This window comes from Narcine bancroftii, chromosome 9 (genome assembly GCF_036971445.1).
Source record: "Narcine bancroftii isolate sNarBan1 chromosome 9, sNarBan1.hap1, whole genome shotgun sequence".
In the NCBI taxonomy this organism is placed as follows: domain Eukaryota; kingdom Metazoa; phylum Chordata; class Chondrichthyes; order Torpediniformes; family Narcinidae; genus Narcine; species Narcine bancroftii.
In genome coordinates, this window is record NC_091477.1 from 52,378,810 (window position 1) to 52,392,190 (window position 13,381).

The window sequence follows — 13,381 nt, forward strand, 5'->3', positions numbered from 1 at the left end:
TGGTAAAACGTATGTTTGGTAGAGATATGATTTTACCTGAAATGACTAAATTTGAGACTTTTCTTATGAAGGTAACAGAGAAGGGTCATATTTCATCTATGTACCAAATATTACAGGATGGTATGGATAAAAAGGGTTGGGATAGATCTAAAAGTAAATTGGAAGCGGATACTGGTTTTATTTTTTCCGAGGATAATTGGTTAGATATCTGTTATGATAGTGTAACTTGATTGATAAATGCACGTTATGCAATGATTAATTATAATTTTTTACATCAATTATACTTAACACCTGAAAAATTTAAAAAGTATGGTTTTCATGAATCAGAGTTGTGTTTTAGATGTGGTAATTCAGTTGGAACTTTTTTTCATGCTGTTTGGTCATATATACGTATGCAATCATTTTGGAAGAAAATGGAATTGTTTTTAGAATACCTGTATAAGATTAAAATACTTTTAGATCTGACAGTATTTTTATTGGGTAGTTTGCAACCTTTGAAAGGCTTGGAATTGGATAAGTTTCAGCTTGCTTTTGTATATTTAGCTTTTTCTGTAGCGAAAAAATGTATTGCTAGTACGTGATTGATATTAATAGATGGCATAATGAGATGAGATATTGTTTAATAATGGAAAAAATTACATATGTTTCGCATGATAATTATAATTTTTTTATTAATAAGTGGTTGTTACATTCAGAATATTTACATTTCAATTTACATTGATTAGATCTTAATATGTATATTTAATTTTTCTTCAATTTTTTTCTTTTTTCTTTATGGCTCTCCTTAGGAGAGTTGGCTGAAGGGGGGGGGGTTCTTTTCTTTTCCTTTTTTCTCTTTTTTTCCTATATATAAAAATTAACGTTCATGTTTATGGTTAATTGTTGTAGCGTTGTCTCCGCTCCATCCTCAACATCCATTGGAGCGCTCACACCCCTAACGTCGAGGTACTCGAGATGGCAGAGGTCGACAGCATCGAGTCCACGCTGCTGAAGATCCAGCTGCGCTGGATGGGTCACGTCTCCAGAATGGAGGACCATCGCCTTCCCAAGATCGTATTATATGGCGAGCTCTCCACTGGCCACCGTGACAGAGGTGCACCAAAGAAAAGGTACAAGGACTGCCTAAAGAAATCTCTTGGTGCCTGCCACATTGACCACCGCCAGTGGGCTGATAACGCCTCAAACCGTGCATCTTGGCGCCTCACAGTTTGGCGGGCAGCAGCCTCCTTTGAAGAAGACCGCAGAGCCCACCTCACTGACAAAAGGCAAAGGAGGAAAAACCCAACACCCAACCCCAACCAACCAATTTTCCCTTGCAACCGCTGCAATCGTGTCTGCCTGTCCCGCATCGGACTGGTCAGCCACAAACGAGCCTGCAGCTGACGTGGACTTTTTACCCCCTCCATAAATCTTCGTCCGCGAAGCCAAGCCAAAGAAAGATGTCATATACTATTTTTGTTTTGAATGTATAAATAAAGTTTAAAAAAAGAAATCCTGGCAAACTTTACAGAGGTGAGGTGGAAAGTGTACTGACCAGCTGCATCATGGTCTGGTATGGGAAAACCAATACCCCGAAGAGTAAAGTCCTCCAAATGTTAGTGGACACAGCCCCATGGCATCACAGACAAAATCCTCCACACTATTGAATACATCTATAGGGAATGCTACTGTCAGAGGGCAACAGCAATAATCAAAGACCCACACCACCCAACACATATTCTGTTCTCACTGCTGCCATCAGGAAAGAGGTGTAGATGCCACAAGACTCGCCCCACGACCGGGTTCAGGAGCAGCTGCTCCCCCTCCGCCATCAGACTCCTCAATGACAAACTCAATTAGGGACTAACTTAAGGACTCTTACTTGTGCACTTTATTGATTTTCTTTTTTCTCCCTGTATTGCAGTCAGCTTGTTAACATTCATTATTTGTTGACAGTTTTATTTACCTGTTCAGGCTCTGTACAATTTATTTTCTGCATTTCCAATTAATGGTAATTCTGCCGCGCCCAAGGAGAAATGAATCTCAGGGTTGTATGTGAATGTCATGTATGTACTCTGGCAATAAACTGAAATCTGATGGAGGCCCCTATGTATATAGCAGCCAAGTACTACAATGTTGACCAGGGGTAGGCAGAACTGCCTTGAAGCCTGATGCTCTAGGGCAGTGCACCACTAAAAGACTGCAGTCCATTTCCCAACTTCCCTGTTCTGGGAAGTTATTGTCCTTCCTTCCTTACTCTCTGAGTGTTTGATTGCAAAAATCCAGAAAATTGTGTAAAATGTTTACACCTGCCTATTTATAAGTATCTCATCAATAACCAAGCAATGTGCTTGAAATCTCACAAGCCCTTTCAAGTTCAATCTTCAGCAAAGCTATTCCAATCTAGGTGAGGATCTGGCTGCCAAATTAAACTTACAGAATGGGAAAAGGAAATATCCTGTGCAGACCCAATGCAGAGTCCCTGGATTTAATGTCCAATATCAGTTCCTGTCATCTCTACATCGCATCATCTTAAATAATAGCCAATTAAGACAACTGAAGTAAAATTTTAGTGAAATAGATTCACCAATATGTGAATGTGACTTTCAATGAGATACTGTGGAAGAGTAATAGAGTCATATGGCCCTTTAGCCCAACTTATCCACGCCAACGAAGTTGGCATTCTGGGCAAGTCTGAATTTGGTCCATATGCTTCTTGCCCTCCCTATCTACATAAACTTGCATACACACATTCCAGTATGTAATCCATTGCACAAATGAGGGATCACAATTTTACACTCTGCAATCCACATACTGACTTCTACACCAAGTGCAAAATGGTAGTAGTTGCCCTGCACTTGCAGCCGATTACTGTGCAAATCAGAGACTACCAGATTTCACTCAAAGGACAGCCGAGATGTTTTCTACAAAAGTATCTCTGAAGTCATTCAGAAAATAAACATGAGTGCATTTGCAGCACCTGATGTCAGATATGCATTCATCAAATGGAACCTGTGACTGTAGTAGTATGGGTGATTACAGGTTGTTATAGTACAGATTCTATCACCAATGTGTATATGTACATATGTACAGATAGTAGTGTAGGATGACTGTGATTGGCTGAGAGTGTAGCCACACCTACTGGCAGGTCTTAAAGGATTGCTCCTATCCAGACCAGGTCATTCTGGACTGGTCGACCTACTTGTGATATGTACCAGTCTTTTAGTTAATAAAAGGCTTGGTTTGGATCAACAAGCCTTTGGTTCTTTCGACATGCATTACAATTTTATTAACTAAAAATAAATTTTGAAGGGATGGAGCGTATGCTACGGCTGGAACGCCTTGACATCGACCTACAGTCAGCTACAGCCTCGAATGACTTTAAGCACTGGGTGAGGTGCTTCAAAACATACTACAGCTCTCTGATCCTGCCGTGATAGAGGATAGCTATCGACTACTAATATTGATGACTATGGTGTCCCAGAGAGTCTACCAGAGTGTCCAGGACATGACCATTTATACCGCAGCCATGAAGTTGCTGAAAGGGCTCTACGAGCAACCAGTGAACAGGGTCTGTGCTCGTTACAAACTTGCTACAAGGAGGCAACAGCCAAGTGAGTCCTGTAAAGCTTATATTCAGCCACTTAGGGCAATGGGCGGGGACTGTGCCTGTACAAACAGAACTGCTGCAGAGACTACAGACAATCTCATTCGGGATGCCTACGTGGCTGGGGTCCAATTGAATGAGGTGAGACACCGCCTACAAGACCACGGGGGAGAAAACTTAGAGGTCGTGATCCAGATCGCAGAGACGATGGAGCTGCTGTCTTAAGTATGGACATGTACTCTCGGGGCTGGACCCCACACTCTAATGTGAGTAGGATGCCTTTCCTCTACCCTACTACTGCCGCTACCCTGCCCGATGCAATCCCAAAGTGTTATTTCTGTGGGAGGAACAAGCAGGTCCCAGTGCCCGGCAAGAAAAGCCAGGTGCCAGAAGTGCCTTAAAAACGGCCATTTTGCTGCAGTCTGTCACTCCAAAATGGCCGCCGCCAAACACAGTGCCTCATGTGAAGCCAAAATGCCACTCTCCATTTCAAACACTTCTTACTCAGAGCTCTCGTCCAATGAGAGTGAGGAATCCACCATGCGGCAGCGCCTGACATCACGGGGAAGACGCCGAGCGCGCAAGGTACAACCCACACTCGCCACAATGACATTCACCCTAATGTCCAACCGGGTCCCATTCCTGACCTCAATGCCCACAGCCGCCGCTGACCAGGGACACGTCGCTGCCGACCAGAGATCTGCCGCAGCCGAGCGGGGACCTTCCACCGCCACCGACAAAGGATTACTGCTACTCTCTGATGGCAGCATTCCATGTAGATTTTCTTGAGGGTGGGGATAGTTTTGCCTATGATGTACTGGGCTGTAGCTATTATTTTTATTTTTGCAGGGTTTACTGATCAAAGGTATTAGTTAACAATATAACCATATAACCACTTACAGCACAGAACATGCCAGTTCGGCCCTACTAGTCCATGCCCATAACAAATCCCAACCCTCCTAGTCCCACTGACCAGCACCCGGTCCATACCCCTCCAGTCCTCTCCTATCCATGTAATGATCCAGTCTTTCCTTAAATGTAACCAATGATCCCGCCTCAACCACGTCTGTCGGAAGCTCATACCACATCCCTACCACCTTTTGCGTAAAGAAATTTCCCCTCATGTTCCCCTTATAATTTTCCCCCTTCAATCTTAAACCATGCCCTCTAGTTTGAATCTCCCCCACTCTTACCTGAAAAAGCCTATCCACGTTTACTCTGTCTGTCCCTTTTAAAATCTTAAACACCTCTATCAAGTCCCCTATCAATCTTCTACGCTCCAGGGAAAAAAGCCCCAGTCTGCACAACCTTTCCCTGTAACTCAAACCTTGAAATCCTGTCAACATACTTGTGAACCTTCTCTGCACTCTCTCTATTTTGTTTATATCTTTCCTATAATTTGGTGACCAAAACTGTACACAGTGCTCCAAATTTGGCCTCACCAATGCCTTGTACAATTTCGTCATAACCTCCCTACTCTTGAATTCAATACTCCGATTTATGAAGGCCAACATTCCAAATGCCTTCTTCACCACACCATCTACCTGAGTATCAGCCTTGAGGGTACTATTTACCACAACTCCTAAATCCCTTTGTTGCTCTGCACATCTCAATAGCCTACCATTTAATGCATATGACCTATTTAGATTTGCCTTTCCAAAATGTAACACCTCACACTTATCTGTATTAAATTCCATCAGCCACACCTCCAGCCTTCCTAAATCACCTTTTAATCTACGGTAATCTTCCTCACTGTTCACAACACCACCAATCTTTGTATCATCCGCAAACTTGCTTATCCAATTCTCCACCCCTACTTCCAGATCGTCAATATATATAACAAACAATAGTGGACCGAGGACCGATCCCTGAGGAACTCCACTACAATTTTCTACCACTACTCTCTGACACCTCCCATCCAACCATTGCTGAATCCATTTCACTACCTCCTCATTTATACCTAATGCCTCCACTTTTTTTCCTAACCTCCTGTGGGGAACTTTGTTAAAAGCTTTACTGAAGTGTAAATAGACAACATCCACAGCTTTCCCTTCATCAACCTTTTTTGTAACCCCCTCGAAAAACTCAATCAGGTTTGTCAAGCATGATCTACCCCTGTCAAAACCATGCTGATTACTCCCTAGCAATCCCTGTACCTCCAAATATTTGTAAATACCATCCCTCAGAACACTTTCCATCAACTTGCCCTCCACATCAAGCGATACAGCTGGTCAGCACACATTCCACTACACTTCAATAGAGGTTGCCAAGGTTTTAGATGTCGTACAAAACCTCCACAAACTCTGAAGGAAGTCGAGGCATGGAGATGATTTCTTCACAATGACATGAGTGTGTAGGGTGCAGGAAAGGTCCTCTGAAATAGTGACTCCCAGGAATTTACATCTGATGTTCCAATAATCACTGAATCGAATACCTCTGATTTTCTCTTCCCAAAGTGTACAATTAGCTCCTTGACTTTAGTGACATCGAGTGAGAGGTTGTTGTTACCACCATTCAGCCATGTTTTCAATCTCCCTCCTGGACGCTGACTCAGCTGCCCTTTTAATAAAACTCACTACCGTGGTATCATCAGCAAATTTTGAGATGGTGGTGTTATTGTTCGAAACGACACAGTCATAATATAAAGTGAACAGAGCAGCGGGCAAAGAACATAGCCCTGTGGTGCTTTGGTACTGATGGAGATTGTAGAGGAGATGTTATTACAAATCTTCACTGATTGTGGTCTTGCAATAAAAAAATACAGTATCTAATTATACAATAGGTGTTGATCCACTGGTCTTGGAGTTTACTGATCAGAAACTGAGGGGATGATGGTATTGAATGCTGAACTGTAGTTGACACAGCGCATTCTGATGTCCTGCATCTTTGCTGTTCATCTGTTCCTTGGCTTTGTGTAGAGCCAGTGAGATGGCATCTCACTGCTGTGGTCGGCAAATTGGAATGGATCCATGTCACTGCTCAGACAGGGGCTGATGCACTACACCAGCCTCTCAAAACACTTCATCACTGTGGATGTCAGTGCCACTGACATCATTTGTCAGTGCCACTGTCTAATCATTTAGACAGATTACCACACTCTTCTTGGGCACCACTACAGTTGAGGCCTGTTTGAAACTGGAGGATACCAACCACTGCCAGAGTGAGTTGTTGAAGGTATCTGTTGAAACTTTGGCAAGTTGGTCAGCACAACTTTTCAGTACACAGCCGGGTACTCCGTCCTGGCCGGCTGCTTTCCTTGGATTCACTCTCCTGTATATTATCCTTGGATATTGACAGTAAAGGATCATCAGGAGATATAGGGGTGTGCAGTGGCTCTTCCTTGTTCAGCTGGTCAAATTGGGAGTAGAAGACACCAAGTTCATCTTGGAGTGAAGTTTTGGTGACTCCTACTGCACTAGATTTGATTTTGTTGCAGGTTATGCTATTAAGCATACTTTATTGTATACTTTATTGTCTGAAATCTCCATTTCTCCCTAGAGATGGCTTTACATAGGTCATACCTGTTCCTTCAGAAATGTTCTGGATCTCCAAATCTGCTCTCAGCAGGTTCCAAATTTCATTGTTCATCCAAGGCTTCTGGTTGGGGAAAACCCTGAATCATTTGCTGGAGACACATTCAGCTATTGCTGTTTTGATAAAGTCTGTAATAGCCCTGATGTAATAATTCAGACTCTCCCTTGGGTTCTTGAACACCACCCATTTCAATGACTTGAGATGATCCTCTAACTGTTCTTCTACCTCCTTCAAACGCCCTCTGGCTGCCCTGATCACTGGACGCTTTTTCTGTTGACTATGTCTATATGAAGATAGAAGCAGTACAGCCAGGTGATCTGAGTGGTCAAAAGGTTATTAAATGTACTGGGACCTCTGGTACAACAGGTTACATGCTGGGATAAATGTCCAATCTGCAAAAAAAATAGAAAGAACTGGCGTTGGCCTAGAATTTTCAAAGAGGAGAAAGCATCCACATTTGTCATTGCTCCATGACAAATGAGTGTCCTGCAACGTCCATGGCAGGAGCCGGCTCGGAGAGGCTGGCTTCAACAGTTGCAGGCAAACTCTGTGGGATGATGGAAATCTGGAAGTCAGTTCAAGCCACAAAAATACTTTGATAAATTGCTAAGCTATGTCCCTGCTTCTTATTTAGATGGCAGACTTCAAAAAAAAGTACAAAAAAACCATTGAAAATAGTATTTAAAAATGAAAAGAAAACATATATTTTATATATATATACATATATTTTAAAAAAAATATTTAACCATTTAAATCAATTTAAATTATTGAAAAAAATACTCAATCCACTTTAGTTTCCAGCTCCCATTCTCTGTTAAAGATGGGACCTAAAATGAGATGCAAGTTATTTCTGTGAAATCTCTCCAGGTTTGTCCACTTTCTCATGAAGTGCCAGGCTGATACAGTGATGCTCTATCGAGCAGAAAAGCAGGCACAAAACATAAAGGCTATTCAACAGATCTTCTTCCACACAAACTTCCACTGTGCTGGCTGTGAGAGTAGCTGTGCTGGCTCTGAAACTGACCTCAAGTGGCCGGATATAGCTTATATCCCAGAGGGTGATTGGCAGCTGACCGGTAGGGCTTGGTCCATTCAGGTCGGCTGATTGACAGCTGGCCAGGTGATGTCTTGTCCTCCAGAGCTCTTCCTGCAGGTACACAGGTCACCCCTGCAGTAGGCTAGTGGTGTATCACCACAGATACCATCTGCTAATTGGAGGTACAACACCTCGTATCTCATCAAGGCACCTTCCAACTGGATGGCATTAACATCAACTTCACCACTTTTGATTAGAAACCTCACCTCCCATCTTCTTCCCCGTCTCCTTTCCTCTCTCTCCCTTCTCCCCTTTTCCCTTTGTCTCTTTTCACAGAACCAAGATCAATTCTTACCTTTCCTCTTATATAACCAATTTAACATCTTTTGTCTGTTGGTCTGGATTCCTCCTTCTCCTCCCATTCTTCCCCCTTTCTCCAATCTTTAATTCAGATGCTGTATCTTTTCACTTATACCTTGTGTAAGGGCTTGGGACTGAAACATTGGTAATATAGCTTTATCTCCTATAGACTCTGCTCCCGCATTTCTGTGTTTTGGCTACAATCATTGCATCTGCAGACTTTCATGTTTCACTATCTACCTATAAATTACCTTCAATCTTTGTTCCCATGCTTGACTTCATTAGAAATCTCCTTCCAGTGTGGAATCATAAAGAATACCAGACATTTGACAGTAACATCCAAACATCTGCTTGCATATGTATGAGTAAATGTCAAAAATTCCCTTGCTACACTGGGCCATTATGTTTTGAACATCACTAAGCTGTCATGTGTCGACCTTTTCAATAAACAATCTTTATTTTATTCCAGTCTTGACTCGTAGTGAATTCCCACTCCTGATCAATGAACATTCTCCTCTTCTGGACAAATTAAATATTAAGCCAAATAAGGATGAGCAGAAAAATGGGTCCCACTGACTCTTGCACAGTCCAGATCTAATGTTTATTTTGAAAAGTTAAATATATATTCAGTGCAGCCTGATAACAATGATGTGGGAACTAAACAACTATTTTGGTTATTGGCTCATTTGGGAAAAAACACTTTTAGTTACTAACACAGGCCTGGACTCTCAGTGCCACAGACTGGGAGCTTCACATTTTCTCGGTGAGAAATGTACCACCCAGTTCTGTCCTCAGAGGTCAAACTTGCAAAATAGTTGACCACAGGTCTGATTGGGCCCATGGCTTGGGTGATGTGGAGGAGAACTCAGCTGGTCTTTCAGTATCCATAAAAAGCAAAGATATATTGCTGATGTTTTGTGCCTGAGCCCTTCTTCAAGGATAAGTAGAATTAACCTAGAGCAGGAATTCTTAGAATTCAGAGTACTGGCTGGGGGAGGAATCCAGACTAACAAAAGTTGTTAATTGGATATGATAACGGGAGAGGTGAAAAAGAAGATGGAAGGGAGAGACAGATCTGGAAGATGATGGGAAAGAAGTGAGGGGGGGGGGGGTTTAATGAAATCCAGAAGTCGATATTAATGCCATTCCAGCCAGAAGATGAGATGATGTTCCTCCAAAATGCAGGTGGTCTCGGTCTGGCAATGCATGAGATTATGGACAGACATGTCAGCAAGGGAATGGGGCGAGGAATTGAAATGGGTGGCCACTGGGAGAGCCATGTTATTGTGGTTTACAGAGCTGAGGTGCTTAACAAAGCGATCTCCCAGTCTGTGTCCAGTCGCTCTGATGTAGAGAAGACCACAATGGGAGCAGTGGATGCAGTAGATGACTCCTGCAGATTCACAAGTGAAATGTTGCTTCACTTGAAAGGACTGTTTGGGGTCCCAAATGATGGTGAGACAGCAGTTGTTGGTGCAGTCTCAGAGGTCGGTACCAAGGGGATCTTTGGTGGGGAGAGAGGAGAGGACAAGGGAGTCACAGAGGAAGCAATTGCTATGGAAGGCAGACAAGGGAGAAAAGGAGAATGTTTCTAGTGGTGGGATCATGTAGTAGGTGGTGGAAATGGCAGATGAGGATGTGTTGGGTGCAGAGGCTGGTAGGATGGTGGGTGAGGATGAGGAATCTTGTCCTTGTTGCGTTTGGGGGAGGAGAGGGCCAGGGCAGATGTTCTGATAATGGTAGATATGTGAGTGAGCATAATGTTGATGGTGGTAGAAGGAAAGCTACATTGTTTGGAGGATGTCTCTAATGATCTGGCATGGAAGATCTTGTCCTGGGTGCAGATGCAATAGAGATGGAGAAATTACATGGATGTATGTGTAATCGAGGTATCTGTGGAAGTTGGTGGGTTTGTTGATGTCTATCGAGAGTTTGACTCCAAAGTTGGAGAAGGAGAGATCAAGGAAAGGGAGAGAGTTGCTAGAGATAGACCAAGTGAATTTGAGGTTAGGGTGGAAGTTGGCAGAATAGTAAGACTCTTGGAATAGAGCAAGGACCTGAACCCATACTTAAGTGAGGAAGAGTTCAAATCATGAACTGGGAAAGCTTCCAATTTGCTGTGTTTGGGGGAAGGGGTTTAGAATCAGAATCCATAACAGTAGATTGCACATAGGAGGTGGGAGAGTGGGTGTTCAGAGGCCAGGTGATTTTCGCTGAGAGGGAGGTGGTAATTAGAAGATGAGGAATTGTAGTCAGAGGGGGATCAAGATATCAGATGTCAAGATTGTGATAAGTGGGCTTGGGAACAGCAATGCTTCTCAGATTCTCGAAGAGCCCTTGAAACCAGGAACAAAATTACTTGGAGTGGAATCACAAGGTCTGGGGGATGCAAATCAGTTAGTCAGGGCAAGGGGAGGTGTTTGTCAGTGTGGGTGGATCCTAAGATGAAACATACTTTCCTCACACGCCAATAACCTACAGCAACCTGCCCAAGTTTCCCTGCAAGGTTTCTAAAAGGAAATGAAAAGGGTTTGGTTGAATTGAATTGATTTTCAATGGTGACACAGAAATATTGAATGCCCATGGCCAACCATGCACATCAAAAGATACTAAAGTTGATGAAAACTTTTAAGCAAAGAAATGCATAAACTGGAACTTTGCTAAGCATGGCAGTATCACAGAGAGTTGCTATTCTGTTCTTCCTCGCCACTTACTCACTGCACTATTAGTTTGAATATAAGGAAGGCCTATATTCATAATCTTCGAATGGCACAAAGTGTTTTAGAGCTCATGAAGCAACTTGGAAATGTAGACATTTTTGTGGAGGAACTAACCAATTTGGACACAGCTAACTCCCACATAGAGCAGCTTGATTGAGTAATGTTGATTGAAGTTTAATTACTGGACAGAATTCCCCTTCTCTGATTTGAAACATGTTGAGTCTTGATTTAATGCTTCATGTGAAGGAGGAAAGAAAAGACTTCACTTTGTTAGTGTAATACAGCTCGTGTTTTTTATGAAGGTCATGTGTCAGGCATCATTTTGTTTTAAAAACCTTACTGAACTGGGCAATTATCAGATCTGTTTGGTGTTGGTCTATCTACAATCCTGAGGACTTCAGTACAATACAGAAGACATATCTAAGATCTAGTCTTTCAGAAACTATACTTGGAGGTCCTATTTGGTCCCTTACACTAATAAACAAAAATCCCCAGGTGCTAAAGTTCAGACCGATTATAAGAGCTCATACAATTCTGAGATGTTTTTTTCTTGTGGGCCAGGCAGGATGTCTACATATTTATAGCAATAAAAACTCAAAAAAAGATTCACATACACAAAAAGAAGAAATGCAATTTAGAAAAAAAATTCAATTATAACTAATATGCAAAATAAGAGTTGATAAATGATTCTGGTTGTTTGGTTGTTTAGAAGCCTGAATGTGAGGTTAGCAACTATTTCTGAACCTGGTAGTACGAGTTTTATGTCACTCATACCTCCTTCCTAATGGCAGCAGTGAGAACAAAGTGTGTCATGGGTGTGTGGTGTGGATCTTTGCTGATTGCTGCTGTCCTCTGGTGGCAAAATTCCATGTAGATTTTCTCGGTGGTGGGTGGGGAGGGTTTTGCCTGTGATGTACTGAGCAGTGTCCACTACCTTTCTCGGGGCTTTGTTGGTGCCCTCATACCAGGCCGTGATGCAGCTGGTCAGCTACATCTGTGGAAGTTTGCCAAGGTTTTCAATGTCATACCAAACTTTCACAAACTCCTGAGGAAGTAGAGGTGCTGCCATACTTTCTTCACATTGACATTGATGTGTTGGGTCCAGGAAAGTTTCTGGAAGATAGTGATTCACAGGATTTTAAATTTGCTCATCTTCTCCACCTCTTATTCCCCAATAATCAAGTTGAAGTATATATATAGACATATATACATGTATATACAAATGATACATCTATACATATAGTACATATATAAACATATTAAAATGTTTTAAAAAATATTTGTTAAATAAATAGTTGTGTAATTGAGGGCTTGTGTGATTAGTTCATCAGTTGTTCTGCAGTCTCATTACCTCAGGGAAGAAACTGTTTTTCAGCTTGATGATTCTGGCTCTGATACTCCTGTATCTCTTTCTTGAAAGAAGTAGCTGGAAGATTCTGTGTGGTATGGAAGGAATCCTCACTGATTTTTTGAGCCTTTGGACAATGATCCCATCAATGGGGGGGAAGGGAGTCCCCAAAGATCCTTCTGGTCCATACTTCAAAATAAAAACTGTAGGGTTAACTTTAACAAAAATGGCAACATTTATTCCTCAATATCATAACTAAAAAACAATTACATCAGTTACAATTTATTGTTTGTAAGTTGCTGCTTTGTCTCTTATGTGGGGCTTGCAGGAGCTGAAGGAAATCACTACCACCACACCGAAGATTGTTAACTGTTCTTGTTCAAATTCAGCGCGTGCCCCTATAAGGGCAGCTTGAGCTCAGTCACCTGGTACATTGTGACATCATAATCGCTGCCCAGGGTGGGCACTGGATGGGATGCTGGAGTCAGAGAGAAACCTTTGACGACGCCATATCCCCATGGCTGCCCTGCCATGTGGTGATACAAGCGGGGCCAGTTCGCCATGAGGATGTGCGCTGCCGCACAACCCTCCACAGAAACGGCTACGCGTCCTGTCACTTTGACAGCCAGCCCCAATGGTTGGGCATGGCTAACTGCACCGGCTGTGATGTCCAAATGAGAAGTCTTTATGCGGTCCACAGTAAATAGTTCTTCCCTGCCCCCCACATCTAAACTAAAAGTCCCACCTGACCACCGGAGAGCCTTGTACGGCCCTTCATATGGGCGCTGCAGCAGGGC

General features: G+C 42.7%; 1 long non-coding RNA gene across 3 annotated transcripts in view; it reads right to left on the bottom strand.

Moving 5' to 3' along the window:
* The window catches only part of LOC138743644 (uncharacterized), an 85,016-nt gene extending 71,823 nt beyond the window's left edge, over positions 1-13,193 (bottom strand). Inside the window, exons 1-2 of one of the 3 annotated variants that reach the window (XR_011344972.1) lie at positions 12,864-13,193; positions 12,588-12,773 (exon numbers count right to left, since the gene is read on the bottom strand). This is a non-coding gene — a long non-coding RNA (uncharacterized lncRNA). The remainder of the gene's footprint in view (positions 1-12,587; positions 12,774-12,863) is intronic. The other 2 variants (XR_011344973.1, XR_011344974.1) reach the window with 2 other exon arrangements.
* Positions 13,194-13,381: the final 188 nt, after the last annotated feature.